The sequence below is a fragment of the Gallus gallus genome, chromosome 8 (genome assembly GCF_016699485.2).
Source record: "Gallus gallus isolate bGalGal1 chromosome 8, bGalGal1.mat.broiler.GRCg7b, whole genome shotgun sequence".
NCBI classification, from domain to species: Eukaryota; Metazoa; Chordata; class Aves; order Galliformes; family Phasianidae; genus Gallus; species Gallus gallus.
This window is the reverse complement of record NC_052539.1, coordinates 11,925,966-11,940,552: the sequence shown is the minus strand read 5'-3', so window position 1 is coordinate 11,940,552 and position 14,587 is coordinate 11,925,966. Positions and strand designations below refer to the sequence as shown.

Below are 14,587 nucleotides of genomic sequence, written 5' to 3'. Positions count from 1 at the left end.
TAGTAGATGAAAAAAAAATAAGCAATCACTTCACAAGCTCCCACAGCAATCATATGTGTTGGAATTTGTGAGCAAAATACAGTCAAAAACAGCATCTCTCTATTTCCATCTTCAAAAGGAAAAAAGACATTTCTACATTTCTGGACAAGTTTTGATAAAAGACCTGTAGCAAAACAACATTACTGATTAATGCTCTGCTAAAAATGTATTTTTCAGAGGACTGTTATTGACATAAGCCTTACAAAGAAAGAGCTTTAAAGCACAAAGAGAGAAGTGAAAGAGTCCATCTTGTTTGTTTGGAAGACAGATGGGCTCCTTTTCAGTAATAATGCAAAGAGATCAGCACGAATCTCAGTATGCTGCTGAACTGAAAAACATGCATGCCCTGTTCAGGCAGCCATGCTTTTTCCTACAATAGCCATTCCCGTTGATATAAAACTGAGTCTCCAAGAGTTAACTAGTACTGATCTTCATAATAACACCATCAGTAACAACAGACAAATTCATAATCTAATGAATCTCTTATCGTCGTTAGACAGGGCCTGGCATCCACTCTGTAACAGTACAATGCCCTAGAACTTCCTATCAATTTATTCTCTTTATTACTATATAAAAAATTAAATAGTCTATCTTCTATTTACCACGTCTTCTGGGAAAGGCTTACGGCTATTACTGCTCCCTGCATTCAGTCCATGTCTATGGGAAAGGAGCACAACCTGTATGGGCAGGCTACAACATATTTAAGATTTTGCATTCCATCTCATACCAACTCCATACCACTGTGGTAATCTGAACACATTTTGCACAAGAGGGGAACATATGGGCCACTTCTGTTTTGTTCATTCTTTTTTCCAAAAGCATCTCCTAGGGAGAACAGCTTTGTGCACATGGCTGTTCAAAACAGTCCATCCCAACAAGAAAACATAATAACAAGTGAAGAACTGCTTACTGCTGTGTAGAAAAGATTTTAAATGGAGACTCTTTCAATGGAAACAATAAAGAGAACTGAAGATCTCCAAACTGACAAAAGCATAGCCAGAAAATTACTGAATTTAAGAAAACATTTCTCAGAATTAGGAATGAATTGGCAGGTGTCAAAAGGGAAAAAAAATGCAATGTTGCATATTGCATCTGCTTATGACAGATGGTTTGAAAACGATTAATGAGGTGAGTGCTGAATTTCTAGGTTGCAGTTAATACTTAACCTCCAGCCAGCAGACACCGCTAAGATTTTTACACCTGAGTTAATAAAGAGGTCTGTCTAATTGAACTGTTGAAAAAACTGTGCTAATTGGAAGAGTATCTTCCAAAGGAAAAAAAAATGTAGATTAAAAAGAAGTACAGAGACCTTGTCACAACACTGGTATGGAACTGGTTTTATGGATAAAGAGATTCTCTAAGAAAGAAAAGACAAATTCAATCTTTTTCTTTTCTTTAAAAAGCTATGATTAGGGAAGACACACAGACTAGATGAGCTTATTTTATGCCAGTCAAATGAAGGAAAAGAGAAAGTTCAGTAAGAGGAACAATTTTACTTCACTTCTACACAATTTTAGACAACTCTGGACAATGGGAATAAAAAAAATTCTCTTACAAGTAAAAAAGAAAGAAAGACTCAAAATAACAAGAAAGCTTCCTCTGCAATAATTAAACTTCTCATTGCACTTAGGACATCACAGAAGTTACTTATGTGATGTAAGTAGCAGACACGGCATATTGTCACCCCTGGTTTAACACATGAAAGAAATCCATTCCAGACAAACAGATCACATGTTACAGGATTAATTTTTGTTTGTTTGTTCCAAAAAATCTTCACTATTACTATGCTTTGTGTAGCAATAAAATGGCTTCTTCAGTGCTAACAAAGTACAAACATACAAGCTCATCACCTCACTGTTATAGAGTATTTTTGTTCTTAGTGATATAAAGTTTAAAAGAAGACAGCATAACCAAATCAGGGATTGCTTGTGGTAGCATCAACTGATAATGCTTTCTGACCACAAAAATTGCCCTGCAACTTTCCATAAGTCATTTTACACTGATACTTTTCAGCAGGAAATTCTGTTATTTTAAAGAAATCTGGAGTTGCATTCAGTCTTCAGTCTGCCTGTGGACTGCAAGTTCCTTCACAAAGAACTCAAGGCTATGTTAAGGTACAGGCTTTGCAAACCAACAGTTTCAGAGATCAGCATCCAGTACTGGGCATCTCTTTTTACCTGGGAGCCCTCACACCAAGTACATACCCTTATAGACTACCAAATGAAGAATGACAGAGATGCATTTTTTCCACATTTTTGTGCCTAATATCTAGCTTTATGGATATCCAGAGTAGACATCCAGCAAAGTGCTTTCTGCCCCCTTGAAGATAAGGCTCCTCATAGCACACTCATTCATCCAACATTGTTAGCCCAACAGAAATGCTATGTCAACTTCTTTGCCTAGAGAACAGAAGGCAATGGCTGTTTCTAAGGCTTATAAAATACACTACACATCTGACTTTCTATCTATCTTTTGTTCTGTATCCTGTATTTGTAAAAACAATCACTCTTTCCTTAGCATGGTGATTGCATTTGTTCTTATGGGATTGCTTTCTTTACTTCTTAGATCTGCATTTTGCCAAGACCATCCTAAACACTAAATCCTTCCTCCAACAACCTTGAAGTCTTTCTCAACACGATGTTGTCTGTAGGCTTAATACGCATATTATCTTTTTCACTGCCCAAATATATCTAACTCTGTTCTTAGTGCAAAAGCATCAAGAAAAGCACAAAAAAGCACTGAAAGAACAAGAGCAGGATCCACACACCTTTTCAATATCTTTCATTTAGCTAAGAAGTTACAGAGGAAGAACAAGCATCACTTTACAGTAAGCTGATCCTTTCAGACAATAAACTAAATCTGAAAAATTGTAAGCAAGATCTAAAGTGAACATTTGTACCTAGAACAATTTATATTGGGCTTATACATGTACAGTTCCTGGTTAAACACATCAGGGCAGTTACTGATCTTCATTGTCACTTATATTTTGAAGTAAATGTTAGAAGTGCACTGTACAACAATGTCTACAATATAATACAGTTATATAATATATATAATAATACAGTTATATAATATATATATTGCATATAATGTATATAATAAATATTTAATACCCTAACAAAAATAGTTATTAGAAAATTCCTTTCCATAGTCTTTCTCCCTATTTATTTCCTGGAATATAGATGAAATCATTCTAAGATGTTCACCTGCCTCATTGAATACCCCACATTTCTCCAGCAAAATAGAGAAAAGAATGCCTGATCATACAGTACTACTGTAGCTTCTTCCACAGAATCTGGTTCCCAGAGAGCCTGTATATACAACAACTAACTCTATGGCATACACTCAACTGTGAGGAGTGGAGGAAGGTATTCATTATTCTCCAATAACCTAAGAAGAAAGAGACCAAGAAAGAAATGATATAAAATGCAAATAAAATAAGGAGATGGTAAAGAAGAAAAAAAAAAAGTGTATTTACAGTATTAAAGAGAAAATCTTACCACTTTGTTGTTTAGTTAGCAGTACATTCAGGGACAAGTAAGAGAATCATACTGTGGCAACCACAGATAGGAAAAAAGAAAAGCAAATCAAAAAGCAAAACAAAAAGCATTCATTTAGATCTAACCTTCAAAAAGCTGTCTATAAACAGCTAAAATCAATACAGTTATTCTTGGAAGGGCCTTTTCATCTTTTGCAGTGTATGTGAGAACTAATGAGCAATGCGCCACACCCATGTGCAACCAATTCTGTCACTTACTGCAAATCAATGTAGAGCTTAATATTGTAATCACCTGTTACAGAGTAATGAGAGGTAGTCAGTAGCTGTGTGCAGTATAAGCCAGTCTTTGCACCCAGCTTATAAAAAGCCCCTGAAGACTTTGCTATTGTTCGGTTTTGTTTGTTTGCTTGTTTTGCAAGAAGGGGTAAGAAACCCCTTAATAGTACACAAATGCTGCTGAGTAATTAGTGAGAAAATTAAAGACTGATACTTCAATTCAAACTGTAGTGCATATGCCTGTTCATCTCTTTGTACTTCTTCTATAGAAGTATACCACAGAAATTGTTCTATATTGTATTTCTGTAGCTCTAGGATAAGAAAAATTATTGGTAATACACATACAATTTATATTAAAAACCCATACCATATATTTTTGTATTTTACTTTTTTATTTTATTTTTGTATTTATATTTATATTACATATATTTTAATATAAATAAAAATATTATTTCATTCTTTCAGTCATTCTTTGATGACTGGCAGTATCTACAGCATTTAGCAAAATATATGTGTTCTGCTTCACCATACCCCAGGTAAAGCAATTAAGCAAACTGGAATACACTGTGATTATCCAACATGGTACTTAGAATTCTGCTCTCATAAATGTGATGAGACCCCTAATGACTTCAAGCAGTAGGGGAGGGGGAGTAGAGGGATGAGAGCTGGAAGCTGCTTTCATCATGAAAACTGACAGCTCTTCGTTCTAATTTCACCCCAAACTGCCATAGAGATGAATATTTTCTTTCAAAAATCACATTTTTATAAGAGATTACATTTTCCTCTAGAAGCAGAACTGCTCCATTCAAAAGATATGCCCATTTGTTGTTGTCAGATTCCGCCTACCTGGGCTGAGAGCCTACTGTAGCTTTGCAGATCTGTGACCTGCACTTCACTCCCTCCAGGCACTATAAATAATTTCCATGGAAACAGCACTGAAGAAGATATCTGCAAGCCGAGAGGATATCTATAGCCTTTCTGTTAGATTTATGTCTTTTCTTTTTCTTCTGTTTTCTCAGTAACAGCAGCATTAAACATTTATTTTATAAAATACTTAACACACAATTAAAGTTATAGAAGAAAGGGAAGATAAAAAAAACCTGAAGGAGATTCCAACCACATGACATATATGCATTTATCCGTAGATTATCTTCATACTCAGCACTCCCACTCCCCCTAAGGAAAGAGTACACTGCATCTACATTGCACCTTTTCACCCAAGAAAAAATTCTCCCTCAGCCATCGGGGCCCTTAGCTGGAGCTAAATGTATGTATATTTAATGAAGCATCTACATTCACGCCTTGATGAGGCTGAGAAGAAAAGCAGACATGTGTGGAATCAACTCTGAAGAGCTCTGAAATCAGTCCATATCAGAGCCCCAGGGGAGGACCCGGTCACTGTGGCTGCACTGCAGCCAAGCCAAGTAAGCAATGCAGGGCTGCACCTCAGTCTATCACACACAGAGAAACAGCTAACTTCGTAGCCATTACTTTCAGCACATCAAAGATAGTGCTTAAAGAGTGGATATTACTAAGATAAAGTAAAGATAATATGGAACTCTACCACGCCCTGTTCCCTCATGACCCCCTATTTAACAAGAGTCTATGGACCTGGAGCTGTGTTGTTCTCCAGCCTTCTACTTATACGTAGCCACAAAAGGACTGTGGCTTTGGACCCTCTCTGCAAACTCCATGGCTGGTATTGCCTGAATGGCCCACTGAAGCTGCAGATGACTAAGAGTCATTTGCAATTCTAAGAGTCTCCTTACCCCAAGATCCATCTATACATACAGGGAGAAAGAGAGACTGCACCTTCCCTCCTCTGCTGGGCTTGTCCGACCTGCCTGTAGCTCAGCGAACAAACGAAGTGAGTCAAGGCTTGTGCTCGAACTCAAACAAAAACACAAAAGGAGAAGTAACTGTAATCACTTTGTTGTGTTTGTGTTGGCATTGGTGGACTTTTCTTTTCAGCGTAATAACAGTTGCCACTGAATGTAACAATGAATTGCTATACTCATTGTTATCTGCCTTGAAGGATTTTTTTTTTTTTTTGAGCTCCTTCTTCCCTCCTAATTTATCTTCACATATGCTTTGAGAGCTGACCCAAGGGTTTGCTTTTTTTCATTAAAATACAGCAGAGATTGCACTTAATCTTCTACATTTTTGTCAGTATTTCAATCTTTTTTTTTCTTTTTTTTTTCTTTTTTTTTCTTTTTATGATCCAAAATATAACTCTCATGCCAGGAAGAATTCAGACAGTTCACAATAGTATCAACATTAGCATTATAAATAATGACTTGGGCATCCTTAAGTCACCATTCAAAACAAATACAACTTCCCTGATAAGGGACTGCTTCTAATAAATAAGCCATTATCTACACTCATATTTCAAGGCTTCTGCATGCAGTATAACTTTTAGAAAAACATCTGAGAAGCCAAGACTGTCTGGAGTTGTTTTGTTGTTGTTGTTGTTGTTGTTTGTTTGTTTGTTTGTTTTTACCCGAAGAAGTTCAGAAAAATACCCCATGGAATGTCGACTGTCCCCCGAGCTATGGAAATTCAGTTTGCTGTTCACCTGACATGTCTGACAGCTTTTTGGCTCCAACAGTCAAAAGAGTATCAAGATCAGAAAATGATTTCTTGTTCTCAAATGAAGATATCCTGAAGGGGGCCATTTTTTGTAGCCTTTTCATAGATCCTAACTGCCAAAATTCACACTGTAACTACTCCAGATACTACCAAAGTATTTAACATTATATATAATGCTTCTCTGTGCCTTATCACTCTGAGTATTGTGCAATAATTATCCATCTTCCTTCACAGAGTTATTAAGAAGGTTATTTAATTAATGTTTCTAGCACCCTTGAGATTCTCAGATGAAGAAACAGTACGTCTATGTAGGGCTTTGAGGAAACTTTGAATCAACTGTCATAATTACAAATAAATCAAGGACAAATTTTATAGTATTTCACTCAGTTTTTCCTCTGTTAACTACTTTCTTCCTACAGCTGACCATTTACTGCCAACTAAGGTGGAATTCCACATTATGCCTTGCTTTAGGAAAAAAAGATCCCACAAACTACATCCATAACGTATTAATTGTATCTAAGGAACACTGGTGAGTCAGACCGTGTTTTCGCAGTCACACCTGTGCAACAAGATGGACTCAGAGCTACACCTCCTTCATGCCTGAAAGCAGTCATGGCAGAACACCAAAAGATGCGTGCAGCATAATGGCTCCTTTGCTTCTGACACCAACATCACATCTTCTTGGTGTCACTGGGAACAACCCACAGCTGCGTATATTAAATTCCCCCAATCTTCCCATCACTGTTGTTAGGTAGATTAACTTCCAATCCTTCATTTTTCCTGTCAATTATTTTTAATAACAAAATAATATTTAAAAAAAATATGTATATAAATTGTGTCCTTTTATATAAACGATAGACATTTTTAAAAAACCAAGAATATGTGGATTATGAAACAAACAAAAAAAGCATTTGAACTGTACTACATTGTAAATACCAAACATGTGCCGGTTTCTTTCTGGTAGCTTTCACTGTAAAGGACCCTTTTACTTTGTCTGAGGTTAATAACTGAACATTCACAAGTGACATCCATTTAGGGCCCATAATAATTATCTAAGAAATCTTTTAAGTATTGTAGAATAAATAAATTTCAAAATCAAATTCAGCACTAAAGATCATAACATTGGATTTGTGAGAGTTTACAGATTGTTAGGGAGAAAAAGTAACATTTCTAACATGCTGAATACTTCATATTATCTAAGAAGCTTAAATAGCTTAATAATCTGCAATTAACTTAAGAATGAGGTTTGTTTTATTTTATTTTGAAGTCCAAAAGGATAAAATATTTCCTTTTCTATCTATTTATAGAACTAGAAGATTTTCAGCTCACTAAATCTAAGCATAAGTTATCTTCCTTTTTACTACCGGGCTACAGTTGTTTGATACAAGTTACTGTTTTTCTGCATTTAAATACAAGAGTTTTCTGAAGAAGTTTTGGCACAGTAGTACAAATATTGCTTCGATCACTTGATGTCAGAAACCTTTTTTTATATGTAATTATAGATAATTTATACATATATAAACTATCATAGAATCACAGACCATCTTCCTCCACCTTGCTTTGCTGATACATGCAGAAATGCATCACTTAAGCTTGGGACAACCTTTGGCAAGGCTAAGCACCCAATTTAAAGTTACCAAAGTGAAGAAGTAGGATGTTTTCTGGTTCCTGTACAACTCTACAATGAATGAAAGGCTACCTATTCTCACCACAGTTACCAGGATCTGGTAACTTTGGTAGCATACATGTGATATGGCTGCAAGCAATAATATACAACTACCCACAGATAGCTGCTACATCTTCACATCTCACACATAGATTTGGAGTGGCCTGGGAACTACTTGGTATAATTCTGCTCTTGGGTGATTCACCTCCTCTTACATATACTACATTCTGTAGTGCAATTACTGAAAAGACTTTCACAATCTTACTGCTAGAGTTGAGTGCTCAGATCATCTGGGATTAGGCTATAATTAATTATGAACAGCATTTCTTCCAAGCGTTCATTTCTGCATGAACAAACCTAATTTTTGCTCTTCACAGGTACCTGTATTATGGTTGGGCTAAACTGTCTTCAGCCAGTGGTCCCTTCCATCATTGCACAGTGGGTCACAACAACCTCAGAAAGTAGGCTGCTGTCTGCATTTATTCCTAGACAAGAGTAGCACTTAAGATGTCAGAGCCCTCCTGTAATTGGGCATGGCATAAGCCTTAGGCTTCTGTGACTGTGTTCTTACAAAGGACAATATAGTGCTGCAGTCTTGCATTGAAGTGCCTAGGATAATCCCTAAAATGTGCTCAGGAAAAATAAGAGCTAAAATGCTACAGAAGGGATTTAAAGTAGCAGTTTCTTGCAATATGGAAAAAAAAATCAGATTTATGATATAGCTTTACATAACATTAAAATGCTTATGCTTGTGAGGAGGGAGTATCTTAGAAGCAGTAATACACATACATTCACTGAAGCAGAATCCAAGCATTGCTTACAGAACAAAACAGAACAAAAAAAAAAGGGGGGGGGGGGGGGGGGGGGGCTTACTTCTTTCACTCAGCTAGCCATACTGCTGCAGGGACTGTGGTTTTCCAGAAACCAAAGGAAACAAATATGAAAAGCAGGGCTATTGCTTTTTTACCCCTTAATTTTTGTCTCGTCCTGCCCCCTGGTGGGAGCACCGGCCAGGCGTTTGTTGATTTCACAGAGGAATATTTCTACAATGCTGCCCTAAAATATTCAGCATTGCTTAGAGAGATATTTTCACCTCTTCCACACATTCAGCCTATTTAGACTTTTTTTTTTTAATCATATCTGAACTGCAGACTCAAGTTTTTCACCTCATTCTACCTCAAAACACTGCTGCATACACTCAAAATCTCCTTCAGACAGCAAGTTCACACCCCGGTGTGGCAGGCAGCCACTTTCATCTTGCCCAGAACTTTGAGTGCTGCAGACCCTCATGGCTGTGGGCAGAGCATTTTGCACTTGCCTGTGCTACACCCACACTGGAGATGAGGACAACCATCCAACCCTACTTGGTTCACAGGTGGTTTTACATGGAAAACACCAGCACTGCAGTCTGTGAACACATCTGGGCCTTGAGGCAACAATGCTTGCTTGCTTCATCACAGGTAGGTCATCAAAGAAAAAAAAAGTTCTTCCCTTGGCATTCTTAGGTGGCCTATTAGGGTGGCCTGGTTCTCAGCTGGTACAGAGAAGCGTAATTGGCACTACCTTCAACTTAACTGCCTTTTACTCACCATGAATCTTGCTGTGTATAACAGCTTTGGGCAAAGGGAGATTAGACATCTTATTGCAGTTACATAACAATTTGCCTACACTGTGAATTTGCAACTTGCAATCAGACAGGTCTCCCCTGCAGAGGCACACCCACGTGTGTGTGAAAACACCCCAGGCTGCACAGTGCAGTTACATCACATCTCTGATCAAAAATGCAGCAAGGAGGGGCAGTCTGCAGATGAAGATAATCTATCAGCTGGAAACTAAAACCAGAATATTTAGAGAACAATTTCTTATGATTGTGTGTTACCACAGGACAACTTTTCTATATTTATCCACCTAACCCAGACTAATTTGTGCTCAGACATTTAGGGACTACCTGTCTTTATGAGCCCCATGCACTGAGGTACATAGGATCGTCTTTACAGGGCTGTTTGAGGGCTTATTTTAATAACACCTGAACCACACAATTAAAACCTGATGAGATATGAATTTGGTTAAGTTCTGATAAATTGCCAAAAGTGCAAGTAGTTACTGTAACATCTAATTTAAAAGAATAAAGAAGAAAAAGAAAAGAAAAAAAAAGAGAGAGAGAGAGAGCTCTCACTGTTTTTCTTGTAACACGGGAGGATACTAGTTCATCTCCACTCCCCGTAATCGATTTAGCCCCTAATTCATACACATTTATACTCCAAATAGTTCAGAATAGGCCCTGATTCTGCCATCCAGATTTGTGTCAAACAAGACATACTCAAGGGAATAATAAATTTTATTTTTAATAATGAAATAAATCAATAGGGAGCTTTGCAAGGAAAAAACATCTCCTATTTTCTGTGGTACTCCAGATTATAAAGTATTTGCATGCCTAAAATGGCTAGGTTGGGACACCCGGCCCATGACCTGCCTTCCTAACATGTTCAAGGAAGATACAGGCAGCCACATGCTGCCTACTCACCCATCACCCGGCCACAGCCATCTTCTTCTGAGCCACAAAATGGAGGCCTGGATGCCCAGCCTTAGTGCTACGTGCTGCAGGCCCTGCCCCTACCCCAGCTCTGCCCCCCTGCTCTGACCTTGCTGCTTCCCACACTTCTTTCCCCACGTGCGCGGCACTCAGCACCAGCACTGCCTCTGACAGGCGGCGCTCTGCCCGGCAGGGGGCGCTGTGGCACCAGGAGGGACCGGCTGCGGCTGCAGAAAGCTCTCTAGAACCGGCCAGAACCTTCTAGAACCGATAGAACGTTCCGGAACCAGGCATCACTGTGGCCAGCACCTGACCGCAGAGCCTGGTCCAAAAACACCTAATAAAGAGAAAACTCGGGACAAAGGGCATTGCTATGGGATCCAAAGAAATGCACTGCACTACTGTAATGGCTAGAGTTTGCTATTCCTCCAAGACCAAAAGTAAATTTTTATTATGATTGATACATAAGGTCCACAAAGGGTCAGTAAATCCTTTACTATTATATTTAGAAGCCCACAGAACTTCAAAACCAACAGGCACTCACTTTTGACTTGAAGGATTCAAGCCGTGGATCAGCCATCTCTCCCTTTGCTAATCCATTCCAGTCATTAATAAAGTCTGACTTACAAACACCAGAACATCAAAGACCCACACCAGTACATTCACGTGAGTTGCCTTCTTTACTGCAGAAGGATTGCAGATCAGAAGCATTCCTATCAGAGCTGCAGAGATACAGTCCAGCTTCCTAGCACTCAGCAATATAGAAGGAAGTGTTTCTGCCTGGGCAGGGGTGGCAGATTTGGGAGACTGCTTTGGAAATCAGGGTAATTTCCTATCAGAGCTGAGTTGACAGGGAGCCCAGTTTCCTTTTCCTACCTTCCCCACGATTATTGTATATCACTTCTTACCAGTACAGAAAGTCCCTTCTGCTGCTGCTGTTTGGTAAATTTGTGCTTTCATTTATCATTAGATTTCCACAACTTATTTGCTTGAAAATCTAGACTTTCACTAAAGTAATGAGGTGACTTCTATACCTGTTTTCAGTTATTTAAAAAAAAAAAAAAAAAGTTTTTAGGAAATAACCTATACAAATACATCTGGGTGTTTTTTGGTTGGTTGATTGGTTGTTTTTTTTGTTTGTTTGTTTGTTTGTTTTTTTTAGGAAATATGTTATAAACTAGAGTTATATTATTATTCTTTTATCACTGCGACTTCTCCAAGGAAAAAAGATTGTTACTTGTACTACAGTAGTGATTATATCTCCCTGACAGTGTCTGACTGTGCTAGGCAGACGCAGTAAATGCGTGAAATAAAATTACTTCCTGCCTCAAAGAGGTTACACTTCAAGCATACATGACAACAGATGGAGAAAACCCTGGAGAATTAATATTGCATGCACCAGAAGAGACTGTTCTCACCACGCTTGATTTAGGCTGTACACTCTTGCTACTTATATTGAGAGTCCTTGGTCCAATATCAGATCTTGATGGAATTAGATTTTCTTTCAAATTCTGCAGATTGAGTACTTCCTCCCACGCATTTCACTATACTGCTGTCAAGGTTCATTCTCACTGGCATTGTTTATGTTGAAAATGTTTTCAGATTATGGGAGGCTACAATGGAAAGGAACACTAACACAAATTTGGCATGCTTTTCTGTAAGCAGCAAAAACAAACTCTGCCTGCATTGCTGGCATGACAATCAGCATATCTCCCTTGTAAAAATATTTGTTTCCTCGACTAAAGCAGCACAGAACATAGCTGCACCAACAGTCATCGTTTATTTTTGCATCTACAAAACGCTGGTCAGCAACAGAAGAAAAAAAGAGAACTTAGTAAAGTCCATTTTGTTCTGCTTGAATATGCAGTGTCTCGAGTGTTACTGCAGCAAACCACTGACCTGAAAATCCAGATGGTTTGTTAACAGTACTCTTACAAGTGATTTTCACTCTGACCAAGACAATTTATAATCTGTTATGCTTGTCTCTACTGAGAAATGCTTCTGGCATATCTCAAACACATCACAGAGTGGTTTTCATTTTTGAGAAGGTTTGCTTCTTCTTACATCTGATTTATTTGGACTTCTACTGAAGAACTAATCAAACCAAAAGAATTTTCTGTAGTAGCCTGTGTGTGGACCAGATGCGCTTCTGTTGATTTTGCTGAGAGATTTCTCCCAGTGGATTTGAACTGAGAACATGAACAGGCCATATGGTAGTAAAGATAATTTACATAGAACTTTTTATCAGCAAATATCACAAAGCACCTTGCAAATCACCTGCCATACAGGAAGAGTTTCACTCAGAACTGAAATACCTCTGGGGTAAAACTTGGCAAATATAACAGCCCACAATAATGCTATGAAACAACTTGCAAAGCTGTGAAGAATATAATCATAGCAAATTGAAACTGTGAAAGGAATATAGGTTGACATATAGTCACAAATCAGTTTTAAACTGAACAATTTGACCCTTTATGGGAAGCAGTAGTTTATCAAAGCTAGTTTCTTCCTCTTGATAAATGCATTACTTAAAATGATCTGCAAATATAAAACACTGAAAACATAACATGAATGTAAAACTTAACATTAGTCTTGCAGACTTACTGCTCATATAAATAATAAATGTATATGTATAATTTTAATATCATTGTCCAAAAAAGTAATGTGGCCAAGAAAAGCTATACTATTTCTTATATTTAGTATTGGGAAGTAGTTTGAGAGGTTCTGGACAGTTTCTGTTACTGTCATGCACATCACTACACATTAGAATTATCACGATAGCAGTTATTTCAAATAAAGTATTCTTTCTGTCCATCCTGAGAAGAACAGAAGAGAAATAATGCAAGACAGAGTGCAACGTACATCAGAATTGGCAATGAAAATAGTACCTAATTTTCAAACGAAACAATGTAAAATTGCTAAGGTCTATTACACAAAAATGTCACTTTCTTTGGTTACCATTCTACCACTTTCAGATTGATGCTTTGTTTTAGCCTAGAATCTCTGTCTTATCTCCTGTAGATGTATTCATGTTATATCTACATGCTGTAAGACAACAATTCTAAACACTATGCAAAAAAAAAAAAAAAGTAGAGATAATAGGCATATAACTGAATTTATGCTGTATATTTATAGAACCTGCAGAAGAACTTGCTACAAAATCATTCACTGCACTTAAAATGAAACAATATTTGTAGTTTCATTTAAAGGGATTTTGTGATGAAGGTTTCCAAGGAACCCAAGGATTTCAGCTGCCATCTCCTGCTTTTTGATTTTGTCTTTTGAGGAACTGCTGTTCTCCGTGTGCAGAAATCCAGACCTGGTCACACAGTCACACAATGTAACAATGCTCTTAGTACTGTGATTAGCTTCGCAAACTAGCCACGGTGGTCCTCCTCCTCCTAGAAAGCAGGAAGGTGTAAAAACAGTATTACAGCTTCTGTAGTAAACCATCAGTAGGTGTTGTCCTCAATCTACAGTCACTAGTTACCTTTTGTAGCCAAGAGCGCAACATTTTCAGCACGGTAATGTGTCAGCTGCAACACTTCTTATTGAACCAGATACAAATTAGGAGCAAAGTGTTTTCTTGGAGATGTTCAATTGCTTAAAATTAACTGTGGTGAGATACAATGTTGGGATTAACTGTTTGCTCTGAAGGAAAAACAGCAGAGACTGCACAACACAAACACCAATGCTTTGCTGTCTTGAAAATTATGGGTTAGAAGAGATCGCAAGGATGTCATGAATACAAACACACATCTCCGGAAGGGACAGCACAGCTATATGTTGAGGTTCTGCGTGCTTACCCCTGACATGTGCCTAATTACCATTCTTGGAAAATGTGCGCTAACAGCGTCACTCCACAATTATGATGCCCATTTTCATGGTTCTGTTTTGCTCACTCTCTTGATTGTAGTACTTGCAATCAGAGATACAGAATAGCACAAATACAGAACACTCAACCTCCTGGAGCAATTAAAAAAAT

The 14,587-nt window shown here is 37.8% G+C and overlaps 1 protein-coding gene across 3 annotated transcripts in view; it reads right to left on the bottom strand.

Moving 5' to 3' along the window:
• The window catches only part of PLPPR5 (phospholipid phosphatase related 5), a 198,235-nt gene that overhangs the window by 153,918 nt on the left and 29,730 nt on the right, over positions 1–14,587 (bottom strand). For 2 of the 3 annotated variants that reach the window (XM_040704968.2, XM_046944981.1), the window contains exon 1: positions 10,594–10,629. The exons of the other annotated variant lie outside the window; for it this stretch is intronic. The gene's annotated coding sequence lies outside the window, so the exon portion shown is untranslated. Of the gene's footprint in view, positions 1–10,593; positions 10,630–14,587 lie in introns of those variants that run through there. 3 annotated transcript variants of the gene reach the window in all.